Here is a 19,911-nt window from a genome sequence, read left to right as displayed (position 1 = left end):
AGATGTAAGAAGGGAACTAGAATTTGGGAGAGGGGTCAAGGCTGGAGCTACATCTCCTAGAGTTAAAGCATCTATTAACATGTGGCATGTGAAACCGTGAGATGGGATGCAAACTCCTGGACATCCCCAAAGTAGAAAATACAATTTCTTTTCAAGTGGACCTGGAGCATACATTACGTTACAAAGAAAATTCCAGTAAGTTTCATAAGGCAGAAATAATCCAAAATATATTCTCTAATTGCTGTGCAGTATAATTATAAATTAATAATAAAGCCAAAAAGTCTTATCAAGGGACATTTAAAATGAATTGTTAAACAACTCTCAGATAAATAAAATGAACAAGTCACCCCTGAAGAAATGGCAGGCTCCATGTTAAGACCAAGAAAGCAAAAGGATATCTTATGCCAAGAAAAAAGAAAGGAATGTCAGAAAAACACCAGGGCAACTTAAAGGAATCCCCACCGATAAATCTAAAGAATTTCAACATTAAAAAGAATAACAATGGTAAAGAGTTATAACTTACTGAACATAAAAATGCAAAAAAAATTATAATATTCAAAGAGGGAGAGGGGAGGCTACCTAATCAGAACAATGCTATCTAATCAATATAAAAGAAATAATGAATTGGAAAAATCCAAATTTTATATCCATCTGATGCAATAACTGATGGAGGAAAAGTTCATCAATGGATGCTAAACTCATCAACTGAACAATATTGGTAATCAAGACACTTATACAGTCTCAGAGTAGCATTCTATCAAATACATATTAATTATAAAGAAGAAAAGCTGCCTCTATAATGGAAGCATCAGGTTGACTCACCTTAACCCAAAGATGATCAAGCAAACTATAATTTTGTATCTCTTGATTCAAGGCAATGAGATTACACATCACCTATAATATTTCTGTTTACCCTGAATCTAATCATTAGGAAACAATCAGACAAATCCAGACAGAGGAACATTCTACAAAACAATGCATTTGGAAGTGGTAATATCTTGAGAAACAAGCAAAGGTGCAAGATTCCTGTACAATAAAGGAAACTAAAGAAATTTGAAAGCCAAAACCAATACAGGATTTCTACTTGGAGCCTAGATTTTAAAACAACAACAGCTATAAAGGACATTTTGGAGATAATTGGAGCAATTTGAAACTGGACTATATAACAAATACTATGGTATAACTGTCTTAAGTTCTGCATGTGATAGGGTTATTATGTTTATGTTGGAGAATACTCTTGTTCTGATGAAGTTCTTCACGACAAATGAAAAAGAAGGTAAGCACTTTGGGAAAAAAGGCTGAAATTCTTTCATTCCAAATGGCTGAAACAAAACATAGTTTCACAGTAAACATTATAATTACCTAGCGGATTGAGCAGAGAAGGCAATGGCACCCCACTCCAGTACCCTTGCCTTGGAAATTCCATGGACTGAGGAGCCTGATAGGCTGCAGTCCATGGGGTCACTAAGAGTAGAACACGACTGAGCGACTTCACTTTCACTTTTCACTTTCATGCATTGGAGAAGGAAATGGCAACCCACTCCAGTGTTCTTGCCTGGAGAATCCCAGGGACAGAGGAGCCTGGTGGGCTTCCGTCTATGGGGTCGCACAGAGTCGGACACGACTGAAGCGACTTAGCAGCAGCAGCAGCAGTTTGAGAAAGTGGGAGAGACAATGGAATGGAGAAATGTAGTGGGGGTGCTGGACAAGACCAGGCAGCCTCAATGTGAGCTGTCAGTCCATCATGAAATTAAGTGGGCTAGACTAAATGGTTCTGTGTTTTTCTCCAGCCACATTCAGAGCTAAAGTGCAAGCAAAGAGTAAATGGTTAAGTAAGTTTTACCTAACCAGGGCTGCAGCTTCATCTGGTGAGTATTATCATGAAGACATCCACAAGTGGGTTAAAAGTTTCTGAAAGGAAGACTTACAATATGGGCCACTGGACTGATGGGATAAAGGGCTATGTTTCTAGAGCATGTTCATCAATATACTTTCATTGGCTCTTTTTTTCCAGACCAAAGAGCCTGCCTCTGAACCTCCATAGGTAATTTCTAAATATCTCTTCAATCTGGGTGTGTCTTCTCCATTGATATTATTTATCTCCTATCTACTTATTGCTCATTTCATTCTGCATTTTACCCACAGAATTATTTCTCAAGAGCCACAAATACTAACCCTGTAATGTCGCGGGGTCAAGGAGGTCAAAGTCCTCTCCATAGACCACAGAGGCTTGATTTAGCATCTGCAAACACAACTGCTTCTCAGTGGAACAAGGTTGCTCAGACTCTCTAGCACCACCAATTCTCTCTGCCCTTACACACGCTGCTCCTATACATACTGCTGAGCCACAAATATGATCACATTACCCTGTAATGTCACGGGGTCAAGGGGGTCAAGGTCCTCTCCATAGACCACAGAGGCTTGACTGAGCATCCACAAACACAGCTGCTTCTCAGTGGAACAAGGTTGCTTAGACTCTCTAGCACCACCAATTCTCTCTGCCCTTATACACACTGCTCCTACGAATACTGCTGGGCTTCCCTGGTGGTTCAGATGGTAAAGAACCTGCCTGCAATGCAGGAGACCTGTGTTCAATCTCTGGGGTGGGAAGATCCCCCGGAGGAGGGCATGACCACCCACTCCAGTATTCTTTCCTGGAGAATCCCACAAACAGAGGAGCCTGGCAGACTCCATAGGGTCACAAAGAGTCGGACACAACTGAGCAACTCAGCACACAGCATACATACTGCTGTAGCCAGAATCATTTCCCTCTATTTACAGCCTACTGAATACCTGCTCATCATTCCAGGCTCAGCTCAGATGCTAGCCCCTCCATGAGCTTCAAATGTGACTCCTCTGTGACTCACTATAATCATCACTGCAGCAATCTACACAGGTAAGCCATGCTGTCCTCTGACCTTCCATAGAACCTGTGAGTATTTCCAATTTTTTTGTCTTGCTCTGTTTTTATTTTGTTGTATTAAAGGGTTTTAACACCTGCCAAAGCCGAATTTAAATTCTGACTCTATTATCTCTGTAACAGTGAACAAATTCCCTTAGTTCCTCAGTTACTATGCCAATTAAAACAGATATAGTAACATATGTTGTCTCAACCCTTATCTTCAGGACTACCATTTCTGTAATTCTTCCCATCAGACAATAGAATTGAAGAGCACAAAAAGAAAAGATATCCCCACACCAGTTCCATGATGGGGCAGACTTTGTCTGCAGAGAATTCTGAAGCAATAACTAATACCATAATTAATGCCACTATAAAATCATTAACTGACAGACAAAAATCTCTAGAAAAAAAGAAGAAATAACAGCAAAAAACTGTAATTGTATCCCTCTGAGGAGAATGGAATTTTTTGGAAAGTATACCATGTATAAAATAAGAACATGTAGAAGAGGCTGAGTTACGTGCTGAACACAAAGAAAAATCTTGCCGTCACTCCGTGAGTTTTTGTCTGTTGTATTGAGCCATATTGGAAAGGGAAGATAGCGGTTAAAAAAAATAGTACCAAATCTGCATTGCATTACCTACTGCCATCAATGACAACAAATGGATCTCTGATCCCAATTTGCAGTCATGGGCTCAGAGTGGTAGCCCCAGTGATTATCTAGGGTAATATTGTGTGCTGAATTTTCCTTGCTGTTAGTGGCAAAGCCTTTGATTTCACTCCAGTAGCACTAATTAATTATGTATTACAACTGCCAAGTAAGAGAAAGATTTTACCCTAAATTTACAGAGACATAAAAAAGGTTAAGTAACCTTATCAAGGTCACACAGCAGGTTATCCACAAAACCAGGCATAAGCCATTTGAATATTCACCAGTGAAATGTTTAATATTAAAAACTAGTTTTTCCAAAGACCCATCAAATGTAATGAACACCGTATTTTGTGTGTAGAATGAAAAATAAGAATGCTCTGAGGGAAAACAGTGAAATGATTCACTGTTGGTTCTAGTTGAAAGGAAAACATTCATTACAAATGTTCCTGTATTTCAATCCACTTTCTAAAGAAATCTGAAAACCTTTTGTAATTTGTAAGGTTAAGACATCCCACTCTAGTGTAAAATGGTCTGTAGTCAAAAGAACCCTCAGCTGTACTCAGAGCCAAAAGACCTGGGTTTGAGTTCTGACTTCAGTTACCACCTATCTGACCTTGGACAATCACTTATACTCTCAGAGCATCAACTCCATTATCCATAAAAGTGAAAACAATAACACAATAACTACTGGAGTTATTGTGAGGGTTAAAAGGGATAGCAGAAGTGAAAACTGTGAAGATTGCAAATTGCTGTATGTAAAAAGGTATTATTATGGGGAAAGAGCACAAAAGCATTCTCTCAGTTTGAAAATGATAAATGTACAAGCGCAACGTGGAATTTCACTTAGGTTTGAATCAGAAAAAGCTCTGCCAGATGGAAATGGAGATGTGAGGTCAGGAGTGTTTGGCTACTTTTAACTGCGTTGGAACAGTGTGCCCTTTCTGGTCTGAACAAATCTGTCCCTTACGCATTGTCAGCCAGCCTAATATAATAAATCCTGAGGGATGTGCTAAACTCATTTGGCCAAGGTTTTCAGCTTGCAGCTAAAAATCTTGTGGAGCAAGCACTCTGGCCTTGCAAAACCATCACGGAGTCATTAGTGTCCATATTGAGCAGATCAGACTGATTCAGGTTTTATCACAAGCAATACCTTTGATATATTTTTCATGGTCCCTGTATTAAACATTAATATTTGAATGTCACAATAAAGGGTGCAGTTTTTCATTAAACAAATAAATACGCACCATACTCAAGCAAGAAAAGAACCATTTTAAGTCAGATTTCATATAGCCAGGAAAATAAACCAATGCTGTTACTATACTTAAGAACTGTAGATATAACATAGGGATAAAGTTAAAAGGTCAGAAGAAGGAGATAAAATTCTCCACATGCCAAGTAAAGAAAATCATGTCTTTTTTCCCTTCTAAAGCCAATAATGCAATCAACATAATTCCTATAATGCACGTTTCATATTAATATAAACAGATGACTCAACTGAAAACTGCAGCTAGATAGCTTAATTCATGCAAGAACCTCCAAGATTTCCCAGTGAAAACTGCATTGTTGTTTTTGCCTTCCAATATTTTAAAAATTATACTAAAATTAAAAGCAGAGATAAAAATGTAGCACATCACAATATAGCTTCAGAAAAATAAAATTTTAAATGTATTTCACTTAGGACTAACCCATCATTCCCATATGGCAGCACTAAAATTTATTAAATGAATAACTCCATTTTTAATGCTATTAAGCCTGAGTAACTTTTAATAACATATTCTCTCCCTAAAGGGGGACACAAAAATGCTTGAGGTAGTTCTTGATTCTTATTTTGGTCAGAAAGCATAATCTATTTCATTAAACTCCAGTTGAGAAGTGAACAGAGCTTATTTCTATTGATATGATGGCATGAGCACAACTGAAGCGTTCTAGTTATTTTAGAGCTAGAGAGACAGTTTTGCAGTTTTCTATGTAACTGAGTAACTGATTGAGTAATTGCTTTCCCACTATAACTTGGATCTTAAATTGTTGAAAAGTTTTATATAATATATTGCATTAGATATAGACACAGATATAGATATATCTATATATAGATATATAGATATATCAATATCTGTATATATCTATATATAGATACATATATATATATACAAACACATACCTACATAGAAAAGTAGAGCTAGAGATGATGAGGTGATAGGGTGGTGGAGAGTATATATGTATGTGTCTTTCTAGCAAAAAAATAAAAACAGATGTTGCCATAACTATCACAAAATACCTACAGCAGTTTTAGCTGAATGGAAATATTTCTCAAAGGAAATTCAGATGGGTTGGAAGTTGTAGGCATGAGTTTCAAGGGGGAAAAGTGAGATCTTGAAAAAGGTTTTGTTCCTGGAAAAACGCCTTCCAGAATTGGAGGAACAGAGGTGGGGAGATGTCTTGGCAGGTAAGAGAGGCATTTCTGTGATAGAACTGGTTGCATTTGGTTCACTGGATATGGAAGGTATATATAAAAAAAATTTAAAAACAGAGCTGAAAATGACCCTGCTGTTTGGAGTTTAGAACTGGGTAGGGAAGTCACACCATCAACTGAGTTCAAAATACAGGAAGGGCCATTTGGGGAGAATGAACATAAATTCCATTTGTGGTGGGGATAAAAGCTGCCTCTGATTCAGCCAGATGGAGACATAAAGTCAGTATTGGGAACCGCAAATCTGGAGTTAGAAAGGAATCTAAGGCAGAACTTCTGCAATTTTAATGTGCAGAGAAATCATTAAGGAAGGGACCTTGTTAACAGATGATTCTGACTCAGTAGGTCTGTAAGAGCAGAGAGAAGAGATCTGTGTTTCCAGTAGCCCTCAGGTGATGCTGCAGGTCCAGGGAAGACCTTTTGAACAGTAACGCTCCCACTAAAAATGAAGAATAAACTGTTCAAATAGGGTTCCTCACATTTGAGGGAATGAGTCTCAGATACGGACAAGCCAAGGTGGTCCTTAAACTGAAGAGAAATAAGACTGCATCGCAAAAGCACAACTTCCTTTGGTTTTGTTTCATGTTCTACCTTCCAGATTGTGACTCAATACGTGAATTTAATCACAAACAAAAAACTTGTGTTTGAAATGACTGCATTCAATACAAACTTAAGATATAATTTGGGGAACATTATAATCTCAAAAAAGGCAGTTCTGCAGCAGAGGACCCGGTGATGGCCTGCTCATAGTTTTCCCTGAAGGAAACTTGGTTTCCGATCCCACTTTTGCCACCAGCTCACTAGGTAACTGTTTAGACCTCCCACTCCTCATCCATTAATTGAAGAATGTGACTAGAAGACTTTTATTTCTCTCATTTCCCCACTAGATTTTGCACACTTAATACATCATTCATTGATGTGGCTTCTATCCACCATTTAGATGGGTACCTCTGCCCTTCCCTTGGAGTCTCACCCAGGAAAGGAGGGACCAGATTTGACTCCTTTTTATGCTCAATCCCAAACCCTCACATACAATTCTTTGTTCACTAATAGCTGTTCACCCCTAGGTCTAACATTCTATTATACCTTAATTTCAAAGCTGGCATCACTATAAACACTGTTGTCTCTTAGTTAAAAGTATCTTACAGTGACCTGATCACTTTGCTGTGCAGCCATCTGCTCAATGTGCACCCCTCTACTGCAGGGCAGGGAGGGGAGTGGGGACTGTCTCAGAACCAGGGCTGAGAGATGACCTGAAGTCTGGAGAAGTATAAGCACTGATTCTGATTCTTCCAACATTTGCCTGCCTCTCTCTGGTTTATAACCTCAATAAGATGCAGGTTCTGGCCTCTTGGAGCTCATATTATCCACGCGTGCACACATTCTGCTCTGATCTCTAGGCCTCAGACATCGGCAGAGCAGTGATATGCATGGTGTATCAGCTTGCTACATCAGTAGCTGTGAGCTGCTCCTTCTGAGCAATATACTCTTGTGTACCATGAACCTGCTACATAGCCCCTTCCTTTCATGCCATACAGACCACACCTTGGTATCCCCATTAGCTGGAAGCTAGGAATTCACTGCTATAGAAGGGACTTCCTATGCAGACACAGTTATATTCCTTCTTGCCCCTAACTAAAGTCATTTTTAAGCAATATGGATCATTTCAATGAGTTTCTGACTTTGTCATAAACCCCAAGAACAGAATATGCCTTCTGCTATCTCTACCTTGCCTTTGTACCCAGGTTCACTTCTTTGTCTTTCCACTACCCAAGCCTACCACTGCTGCGGATCCCTGGTCTCCTGTCATGTCTTCTGATAACTTGAGCTATCCTAATGGCCTTCCTAAACACCCTCTGCAGTGCAATCTGTTCCTCTTGGCTCACAAGTACCACCAGCTTCTTTGGGTACATTCTGCCCCTAATCCTTCTTGGCACTGTCATCACACCCCAGTGACAGAGCTCATGGCCTCAGTGTTCAGGGGCTGCCACCGTGAGAGAGGAGCTGTGTGAGGTCCAGAGGCTGCTCCTGCAGACTCCAGTCCTATGATCACCACACCCTCATTAGAGCCCGAACAGCTTGTGAAAGTGCCATCGGAACACACTGGCACGATTACACACTTCTGATCTGAGAATTCAGCAAAGAGGCCTGGAGTGAGGCACAGCCAAATGGCTTTGCTCCTGGTAATATGATGGCAAATCTATAGAGCAGGTGCCAGGCTATGGCTACTGCTGTTCTTGGATGGAGGAGGTTCGAAAACAATACCAACAATAACTTCTATTTTATGATCAGTCGAGAGTAACGTATACTTGAGCACCTAGCCAACACAGATGCCCAGCTAACACCAGAGGACATACAAATAGGGAGGACATAGTACCTTTCCCAGAGGAGTTTCCCACCACAAATGTCTTCCAATACGTCCAAAGAACAAACACAGATTTTGTAAAGCCATTCTTAATTATCATGATGAAGTTAAATGACCTTTATTCTCCCTCTAATCTCCCCCATTGATCTTTGCCCCTCTATTAAATCATTCCTCTGAGTTGACATTGTGGCCAACCAGATGAATGGCCCCTCCATGCCGGGCCAGTCTAGGAAAGGAGGGGAACCATAACTGGCTTTCTTTTTTTTTTAAATGATGCTCAACCACCAAGCATCACACAGTCCTTTGCTCAGAGTAGGTGTTCACTAGGTGTGTAACTGACCAAATTCTAGCTCTAACATTCTATGACCAGTTTAAACTGGTAAAGAGGACCTGTTTCATCCAGCATCTCCCATTATGTTTATCAGTAGATAAATATTCACCAATAAATCTTGAAAAATGAAAGTGTTAGTCTCCGAGTAGCGTCCACCTCTTTGCAACCCCATGGACTATAGCCTGTTAGGCTCTTCTGTCCATGGAATTCTCCAGGCAAGTATACTGGAGTGGGTAGCCATTCTCTTCTCTGAGGTATTTTCCCAACCCAGGGATAGAACCTGGTCTCCTGCATTGCAGGCAGATTCTTTACTGTCTGAGCCACTAGGGAAGCCCAATATCTTGAAGGATTATATAATATGAAAGCTATAAAAAGCCTTAGCTATTATCCAATCTCATCCCAGGCAATTTTGATGAAGGAAAAGAAAATATTAAAAGTCAAAGGAATCTCCCAAGGTTTTCTGTGGCAGAACCATGACTAGAAACCAGGTCTCATCTTTCCATACTATTCTCCAAATTCATCATGCTATGATTCCTCCAAGCCAATTACCACTACTAATGTACATCATGCGTCATTAAACTGAGTTTTCTGGACTCCTAACTCAGAGAGGTGCCTTAAAAATGGACATATTTCTTGTCTATTAACATCCTATTACCATCCAGGGCTTCAGTTCAGTTCAGTCACTCGGTCGTGTCCGATTCTTTGTGACCCCATGGACTGCAGCACACCTGGCTTCCCTGTCCATCACCAACTCCTGGAGCTTGTAAGGCACAAGTAATACACGGTTCTACTCCTTGACTTCTCAGATGGTCCAATGGTTAAGAATCTGCCTACCAATGCAGGGGTCATGGGTTCTATCCCTGGCCTAGAAAGATTTCACATGCTGTGGGGCAGCTAAGCCCATATACCACAACTACTGGGCCCACACCATCGAGCCCAAGAGCTGCAATGGCTGAAGCCCGCATCCCCCAGAGCCTGTGCCTGCCACAAGTCACAGCCGCGAGAAAGCAGCGCACTGCAACTAGAGGGTAACCTCCCTCACGGCAGCTAGAAAAAGTCTACCCACAGCAACCAGGACTAAAGAACTAATAGGTAAATTTTAAAAAGAAAGGTGCTTGGTATGGACTAGCCATTCAGAGAAGAGCCCAGGGCTGGGTCACTCTGCTTGGCATTACTCACCAAGCAGCACTTTCAGTAGATGGCATCAATAGTGTCTTAGCTGGCGACTTGTTCAGCCTCATAGCAATTACAGCTCCAGCCATTTAAGTCAGAATTACCAGGTTTTAAGTCAGGGCATTACCAGGTTTCAAAGTTCCCCAGGTGATCCCGGGGATATGCAGCCAGAGCCGAGATAGCTGAGTTATACATTTCTGATTCTTCTATGTTGATGCCCTTGTCCAGGTGTCCTTTGTCTTTTTTTTCCACCATCCAACAAGCCTGAAGTCTAAGAAAACTACCTTTTGGTAACAGAGACTCACAAAGCATTGGTATGGCAAGCGGCTTGTGAGGACGACAAAGTGGACATCCTCTAGGTAATCACATCAGAAGTTCATCTGGGAGTAAGAAGCAAAGAAAGCTTGTGTTGGTTGAAAAACTCGTCCCAATGTTTCACATGTCCAGTCTCCTTGATAATAATAGACCTTTTCCAAGGTTTTTCTCTCCCTCCTTGGTAATAGGGAGGTGACATCAAATTCCATCTCCCCTCACTCCAGGCTGTGGTAGAGAAAAATATTAAATAAGGCTCCTTGATTTCTTGATGCCTGTCTTCAGATCAAATCTGGACTTATTGCTTTTGGTCAAAGGCGTTCTCAGAGTTTACAGAGCAGAAGTCTGCTGTGGTCTGATCTTCCAAGTGACTCACAGTTTGGAATTGAGCACCTAAGTATGACAAAGAAAAGAAAAAGGAACGTTTTAGAGGTGATTTTTTAAATAAACCATGTATTTTCATGTCTTGTAGTGTCATATCTAAAACAGCTTTACCTTTGATTTTTAAACTACCCTTTCAAAAAGACAGCCACTTTAACTTACTTATCTGTCTATGTGAGATGAACAATAGCTTACTTTTTTTAAAGTATTCATCTTAAGTAAATATTAGTTGAATTTTACTGGAAAATATCTGAATGGGTCCAAGCACCAAAGTGACTTGTTCCCATCAAGCTTCCAACTGCAGGCCCATTGTTTGGAGGAAGATATTAACTGGTCATAAAATTGTGCTTTTAGAAACACTGTTTCCAGGGAGACTAAGCTACAATGATCATTTGGTCCTCCAGTCCCACCTTTCTTTCTTTCTTTTTTTTTTTAATTGAAGTATAGTTGATTTACATCATATTAGTTTCAGCTATACAGCAGTGACTCAGATATATATGTGGGTTTTATATATATATATATATGCTACTGCTAAGTCGCTTCAGTCGTGTCCGACTCTGTGCGACCCCATAGACAGCAGCCCACCAGGCTCCCCCATCCCTGGGATTCTCTAGGCAAGAATACTGGAGTGGGTTGCTATTTCCTTCTCCAATGCATGAAAGTGAAAAGTGAAAATGAAGTCGTTCAGTCGTGTCCGACTCTTCGCGACCCCATGGACTGCAGCCTACCAGGCTCCTCCATCCATGGGATTTTCCAGGCAAGAGTACTGGAGTGGGGTGCCATTGCCTTTTCCAATATATATATATATGAGTGATTCAGATATAGATATATATATATACACATATATATATCCTTTTTCAGATTCTTTCCCTTATAGGTTATTAAAAAAATATTGAGTACAGTTTTCTGTGCTATACAGTAGAATTATCTACTTCTATTTTATTGGTTATCTACTTTATACGTAGTAGTATGATTATGTTAATCTCAAACTCCTAATTTTTCCCTCCTCACCCTTCTCTTTTGGTAACTATTAGTTTGTTTTCAATGTCTGTGAGTTCACCTTTCCTGAGCTCTAGGGGAAAATGCATTACATTTTAAAAATATCAAACAAATGAATACCAATGACTAAAAGATAGTAAGAAGTAATGTAAGAGAGATAAGGTCAGTCTTGAAAAAAATTAAAATTGATCAGTGCAACCATGGAAAGAAAACATGCAATTTAGGCACTCCCCTTAGTAAAGATAGCTTCCCTGGTGGCTCAGAGGGTAAAGCATCTGCCTGCAATGAGGGAGACCCGGGTTTGATCCCTGGGTCGGGAAGATACCCTGGAGGAGGAAATGGCAACCCATTCCAGTATTCTTGCCTGGAAAATCCCATCGGCAGAGAAGCCTGGTGCAGGCTACAGTCCATGGGTCACAAAGAGTTGGACACCACTGAGCGACTTCACTTTCACTTTCTTAGTAAGGAAAATCCCTAAACATTACCCCCCTCAATTATCTATCTTCATTTAATACAATTTTGTCTTGCGTTTATAATAAAATTTTCAAAAGACAGGTTGTATAACCTTCATTTTTTAAAAAAAGACATAAAAGGTAAATATAAATGCAATTTTTTTTATGATCGGATCTGTATTTTATTTTATTTTTTTTTATTTATTTTTTTTTAATTTTTTATTTTTTTAAAATTTTAAAATCTTTAATTCTTACATGCGTTCCCAAACATGAACCCCCCTCCCACCTCCTTCCCCACAACATCTCTCTGGGTCATCCCCATGCACCAGCCCCAAGCAAGCTGCATCCTACGTCAGACATGGACTGGCGATTCAATTCTTACATGACAGTATACATGTTAGAATTCCCATTCTCCCAAATCATCCCACCCTCTCCCTCTCCCTCTGAGTCCAAAAGTCCATTATACACATCTGTGTCTTTTTTCCTGTCTTGCATACAGGGTCGTCATTGCCATCTTCCTAAATTCCATATATATGTGTTAGTATACTGTATTGGTGTTTTTCTTTCTGGCTTACTTCACTCTGTATAATTGGCTCCAGTTTCACCCATCTCATCAGAACTGATTCAAATGAATTCTTTTTAATGGCTGAGTAATAATAAATGCAATTTTAATCGGATTCAGTTCAGTTCAGTCGCTCAGTCGTGTCTGACTCTTTGCAACCCCATGAACCGCAGCACGCCAGGTCTCCCTGTCCATCACCAACTCCCGGAGTTTACCCAAACTGCTCTTCTGTCCATGGGATTTCCCACGCAAGAATACTGGAGGGGGTTGCTATTCCCTCCTCCAGGAGATCTTTCTGACCCAGGGATTGAACCTGAGTGTCCTGTATTGCAGGTGAATTCTTTACCACCAGGTAGAAGAAATTTTTAAATAATGATTAAGTATTAATAAGTTGGGCTTTGCTGGTGGCTCAGCAGTAAAGAATCTACCTGCAATGTAGCAGACACAGGAGATACGGGTTTGATCCCTGGGTCAGGAAGATCCCCCAGAGGAGGGCATGGCAACCCACCGCAGCATTCATGCCTGGAGAATCCCATGGACAGAGGAGCCTGATGGGTCACAGTCCATAGGGTCACAAAGAGTTGGACATGACTGAAGAGACAGAGCACTCACGCACATTAATAGGTTACTTTGAACAAAAAAGGAAAACTATTTAAAAAGTATTTATCTTAATTCTGAATAGGACAAGGACATATTCCATTCTATTTAAAAATATAGGGCTTCTGTGTGCAGGCATGCTAAGTTGGTTCAGTTGAGTCTGACTCTTTGCAACCCCAGGAGCTGTAGCCCACTAAGTTCCTGTGTCTATGGGGTTCTGCAGACAAGAGTACTGGAGTGAGTTGCCATTCCCTTCTCCAGGAAAGCTTCCTGATCCAGGGATTGAACCTGTGCCTCTTGCTTCGCCTACATTGGCAGGTAGGTTCTTTACCACTAACGTCATCTGGGAAGCCATATAGAGCATCTACCTGGAGACAGTTCTACCTGTAGACATAATGGAGCCTATGCCTTAAGGAATTTACATCATGTCATTTCCTCAAGCAAGACTTTAAGCACCCTGCAGACCAGATCAGGTCTCCGTGACACTCCCTCATAGCATCATCCATTTCCCTTCTGTAGCACTTTCTGCAACAATCTCTTATTAACTTGTTTTGAAATGATGTCAATATTTGTCTTCCTCAAGAACACCAGCTTCATCAGGATTTCACTGTTCTTTGCTCTCTAATGCGCCCCAAAATCTGGAATAGTGCCTGGTACGGAGAACATCCTCAATAAATGTTTTCAAGTGACTAAACAAATGAACACCAATGACTAAAAGATAGTAAGAAGCAATGAAGAGAGATAAAATAAGAAGACAGAAAGATGGTTATGCATCTAGTTGGTAAGATAAAGGGAAAATTCACCAAGTGGAAGACTTTTTTTTCCAAAATCATATATTGTTGAATTGTTTCTTCAAGGAGGGGCATGATTATTTTGAAAAGCTTTTTATTGTTTGTATTAATAATAAATAGCCTTATTGAGGTATCATAGAAACACATAGAACATTCTAGAAAAGAGCAACGTTATTGTTGTTTAGTCACTAAGTTGTGTCTGACTCTTTGCACGCCTATGAACGGTAGCCTGCCAACCTCCTCTGTCCACAGGATTTCCCAGGTAAGAATACAGGGTTGCCAGCTCCTTCTCCAGGCAATCTTTCTGACCCAGAGATCAAACCCACGTCTCCTGCATTGGCAGGCAGATTCTTTACCATTGAGCCACCAGAGAAGCCTTTCAATATTTTACTTATATTTTATTATTTTTATTTCTTATTGTTGAGTTTTGCTATATATATCTTCATATATTCTGGATATAAGTCCTTCATCAGATATGTGAGTTGCAAAATTATCCTATCGGTCTATTATATGCCTTTCATTCTCATAATAGCATTTTTTGAATAACAATAGTTTTTCATTTGATGAAGCCAGAGTCCTGGCTTAAATATTGCAGAAGAAGTAGATAATCCTGCCTGGCTGGATAACTGTTTTTTTGTGTGTGATTTACCAAAAGGAAGTGAAGTCATTGCTGAAATCATGTTCAAAAAACAGTACTTTGAATATGCATCACTAGTACCCCCGCAGATCTAATTTCAAACTAGGAAAGTAGAGCAATGCTATCTCGAAGGAGGCATACACTTCCTGTTTCTGTACAACACCCTAGTATTAGGCTCTCACCAAGTAGATAACCAATCTCAGAAGACTTCTATCCACCCAAGCGTACTACTGATTTTCAGCTCCATCTTTCTGCAGGTTTAATGGTGATAATCCAGTAAGGAATATGGTTTAGAAAGAAGTTGCTACCTTTGTAGTTTCTGCAGACTTAATGTGGACTATAGAAAACCTATTCCCTAGGCGTTTGGCTAATTGCACACTGTCATTGAGTTTCTGGTATCCCTTTGTTCTTGCAAAATCAGTTGGAATAAGCCATTAACTCTCTATTAGACCAGCATTAGTGGATTCAGTGCGTTGATCCTCTTCTGATAGAAAATTTATATGCAATAAATAATTTAACACTGAAATTTACATCACACAGAAATTTCCTGGTGTGATATCAGGGATTATTATCTGGAACAAATTACAGACAAAGAAAAAAAAATCATTTGTACAATAGCCATACAACAAAAATAGGGTTCAGAAAATCACCATTAAATTAACAGACCATAAAATGACAATAGGCAGTGTTAATTCAAAGAGGAAAAGCATCAACTGTCTTATTTAAACACTGACACAAAATTGTAAGTTACATTTGAAAAATCAGTATGTTTTTAAAATTAAAGAAAAGCCAACAAGAAGGAAAATACTCACAAGGACTTTTTTTAAATTAGTTTTTTAAAACTATGCCCTTTTAGCACAGTTTCAGTCCTTACTTGTAAATGTGAGAACTGTTCTATATAAAACAGGAGATTCAGCACTAAATATACATCAAAAAATACATAATATTCTGTATTAAAAGAATAAGAATTCAATGTTATCAGAAGAATAAAATACACACACCTTTTTAGGTTTAGAAATATTATACCTATCTACTCTTTTCATCAATATATTTTCTTTCCTAGTAGAAATCTTACTAACAATATCAAGCATAATCAAAGACAATACATGATAATGTAGGTAGATTCCCAGAAATGTTTTCTAATCAATGGCTGCCACTTAAATAAGAAAATGAGGGAAGGAAATGCAAGAATTATTGCAACATTAAATAATTAAGAAATATTACCAAATTAGAGTGACCAAAGGATATTAAAAGTTGGCGTAATAAAATTTTCCTCCCTGTCTTGGGTCAAGCATGACTATTTAATTCACAATACACTAAAAATAACACCAATGTGATTTTTCCTCTCGGCTTTCAAAGAGCCTGTAAACAATACTTTCTCTTAGGCATACAGAGTAGGGGGAAAGATCTCTTTCTACTCTTACCAGAATTTGGGCTAAGATTGCCCTGAACCGGCAGAGAATTTCTTTTTGAGTCTCAGAAGTCACCCACAAAACAAATTCCAAAAAAATAACACACCAGGTATGTCAGAACAGAAGTGGTGCTGTGGCAGCCGTGAGACAAGAGCATGTCACCAGCACAGAATTGAAGGAATCTAGATGCTAGTCACCTATTACAGCAGTTAGCCCCCCACAGCATAATGAAGCCAAGGAGGAAGACAGTGGTATAATATTTATCTTCCCTTTCCCACCTCCAAACACACTAGAACTAAAATAGAGTTGGGGGTGAAATTTACTGGCGAGTGTTGACCACTGGAATAATAAAAATGTCACAAAATCTCATTTAATTCACACTCCTTTCCCTATACCCATTTTGAGAAAGACTTGGCAAGGGAGAATTGAGGTCTATGATTTTTGTCAGAAAGGCCCTTTTGCATCTGAACAATCATTTTGAGCCAAGGCGGCAAAGAGTTGGTTCTCATCCTTACATATGGAAGAAAGTCAACAGTGGGAAATGGATGGCAGTCTCTCTGCTTCCATTAAATAATAAGCATGTGCATTTTTCAGTTGGTATTAGGTCTAGCATAAATACCTCTGGGGCTTCCCTGGTGGCTCAGCAGTAAAGAATCATCTGCCAGGGTTCAATCCCTGAGTTGGGAAGATTCCCTGGAGAAGGAAAAGGCAATCCACTCCAGTATTCTTGCCTGGGAAATCCTACGGACAGAGGAGCCTGGCGAGTACAATCCATGGGGTGGCAAAAGAGTTGGACCCAACCACCATCAAGAGACATCAAACATCATCTATGAATGTCATGGGACATCTCAGAGAGCCAAAAAGATAGTGTGCAGAGAAGACTAAAATATGTGACTGGTAATAGCAGCCAATATTTTGATGGGATTTATAGTTTACAATGCATTTTAACCCTCTTCTGCAAAATAGTGATTATATTACCCACATCATAGAACTGCGTTAAAGTTAAAACCTGCAAAGAATCTGAAATAGTACCCAGTATATACAATATTATGTATGTATTGAGCCTATTAACGTCATTGTTGCCATGACTATTAGCTGTTATTCTCCCTTAGAACTATTATCATAATAGTACATATGAGGAAACCAACCTTCTCTAACTGTAGATTTTGTGTCCTTTCTGATACACCATACTGTTTCAATAATAGCAAAAATTACTATTATTGTTAATATGGTTAGCACTTAAGTTATGTTTAAATGTGCTGAGCCTTTCATATATGTTAGCACATTTAATCCTAGCTGCTGACATATGACAGTAGTGTTGCTTGCATTTTAGTAATGAAGTGACTGAATCCCAGGAAACCTAAATAGGTTTACCAAAGTCATGTAATTTAGCTGGGAAATGAACACAAATCATATTGTCTAAAAAGCTTAAACCTTAACTATTGTCAGGACTGTCTCCTCTTTTACTATAATCACTCCAGTATTTGACAGTTTTTAAAGTGAATCGTCAACTGACACGTGCATCAAACGCATGGCCCTTAGAATACTTCATATTCTTTCTCCTGCCCCAGCCTGATCTAGCAAGGAAGAAGCCATGGATCTCATGGTGCCCTGCTATCAAGTCATTCACCATCCTCAAAATACCAGTCCAACTCTGACGTGCAGCTCAGTTTTGCTGCAGGCATGGGGTGAGGAGGTAGTTCTGTGCATTGTAGGACATTAAGCAGCACCCCTAAACTGTACCCCATAGATCAATCACGCCATCACCCCAAGAGTGACAGCCAAAAGTTTCTCCAGACAGTGACAAATGTCCTCTGAGGAGACAAAATGGATCCAAGGTGAGGATCACTGATCCAGAGTTCCTTTTTAAAATGTTCACATCTCATAGGACATGAAGTTTTATCCAATGATAAGGATTTACACCCAGACTGGAAGGAAGAATGTGATCCAGGTTAACCTGGAAAAGATGAGACATGTCAGCTGGGACAGGACTGGCTGGAGGCCACCGAGATAAACTTCAGCTTAAATTAGTTCAACAAACATTCTCCAAGGACCGACTGGCTCTGGGCTACGCACTGAGGTTGTTAGAAGAAACCAGAACAACCCCGACCTCAGGACCACCATCAGGCATCATCTCCTCCAATGGAAGCCCGTCACACTGTGGTCTTCCTCAGATGGATAATTCCTGTGATTTCTAGTTTGCCAACTCACCACTTGTTCTCCCTGTCTGAAACTGTCTGGCAGGTGGGAAATGGATTTCAACTTTTAGTAAAAAGGCAGAGAATAAAAATCCACGTTCCCTGAGGTCACAGCACTGGTTAGCTAACTTCAAAACCACAGAACTCCACTTGGATAGAAGCGAAAATTTCCTCTGAGACCAAAATCTTGGCAATCTAAAGGCGTTAGACTTCTAAAGTTTACTTCAGCTATTTCAGGATTTTAGGTTTTTTTGTTGCTTTCATTTGTTTTTGTTTTGTTTCTGTGTGAGTTTTAATAAGCTTAGTTTTTCATTGCTTTAGAGACAAACTATATGAGTTTAAATCCTGACTCTGCTGCATACCATTTGTGTGTCCTTGGGCAGATTCCTCAAACCCTCTGTGGTTCACTTTCATTTGAAAATTAAGAGAAACAGCATCATTACCAATATCATTAAGGTAATTGTGAAAATTTAAAAATCAATTGATATTTATTAAGCACCTAAAAAAGTTTCTAGCACATGGAAAACATTTAATAAATGTTAGCAATTGTTATTATTGTTATTGATGGTAGTAGTATTGATAGCTAGCATTCAGGCATCCATTGTGTGCATACCTCTGTGTTAGACACTTTTGATTCATTATCTCTTTTCCATCTCCACAAAAATTCTATGATGTGTTACTGTCTTTATGCTGTGGATTTAAAATCTTAGATTCAAAAAATAACTAACTAGCCCCAAATCATGCCATTTAGTTCCCAGTTCAAAATAAGTAAATCAATAAGAATTAACAATAGAGGAAAATGTAGAAATCAGACATTGACCACAGGATGAGAAGGGCATTAAACTTAATGTTTTAGAACAAAGTCTTCAGAGATAAGCAAACCTGAGTGTGCAGTGTCATTTGGACAGGCTTCTTTCAAAAAAAGGTTAATTTTCTTCTAAATTTTTGATATCTGAAAGGACATACTTCTATTCTTTAGAAATTTTAGTTATGATGGAGAAAATAAGCTATAAGAAAGCAAAGAGAGATACTTAAAAAAAAGAAAACCTTTATCTAGTCATCCACTCAGTGTGTGTATATAATCATCTCTGTTGTGGCTTGAATTGTATCTCCCAAAATTCAAATATTGAAGTCCTAACCACTTTAGAATGTGACCTTAATGGAAAATAGGATTATTGTAGATGTATTAATAATTAGTCAAATGAAGATAAAATCATACTGGAGTGGGCTGGGCCTCTAATCCAATATGACTGGTGTCCTTATAAAAAGGATTTGGAGACAGACAAGCATAGAAGGGGAAATGATATGAAGAGATAGGCACATAGGAAGAAGACAGCCATGCACAAGCCAAGGAGAGAGGTCTAGAAGAAAACCTTCCCTCATAACCCTCAAAAGGAACCAAGCCTGCTGACATCTTCATTCCAGACTTTCAGCCTCCAGAACTGTGAAACAACAAATGCTTCTTGTTTAAGCCCCACCTCCACGCCAGTTTTGGGTCCTTTGTTACACCGGCTCTAGCAAACTAATACAATCACCACCTGTATGACTGACATAGACTAGGTTATGTTGCAATAACGGATGAAACCCACATCATCGCAGAATTTTATTCCAACAAGAGGTATTTCTCTCACACACAATCTCTCTTGCACTCTCCAGGGAGGCTGTCCTCTATGCAGTGGCTT

Source organism: Capra hircus, chromosome 9, assembly GCF_001704415.2.
Source record: "Capra hircus breed San Clemente chromosome 9, ASM170441v1, whole genome shotgun sequence".
Classification (NCBI taxonomy): Eukaryota; Metazoa; Chordata; class Mammalia; order Artiodactyla; family Bovidae; genus Capra; species Capra hircus.
This window is presented reverse-complemented; position numbering follows the sequence as displayed.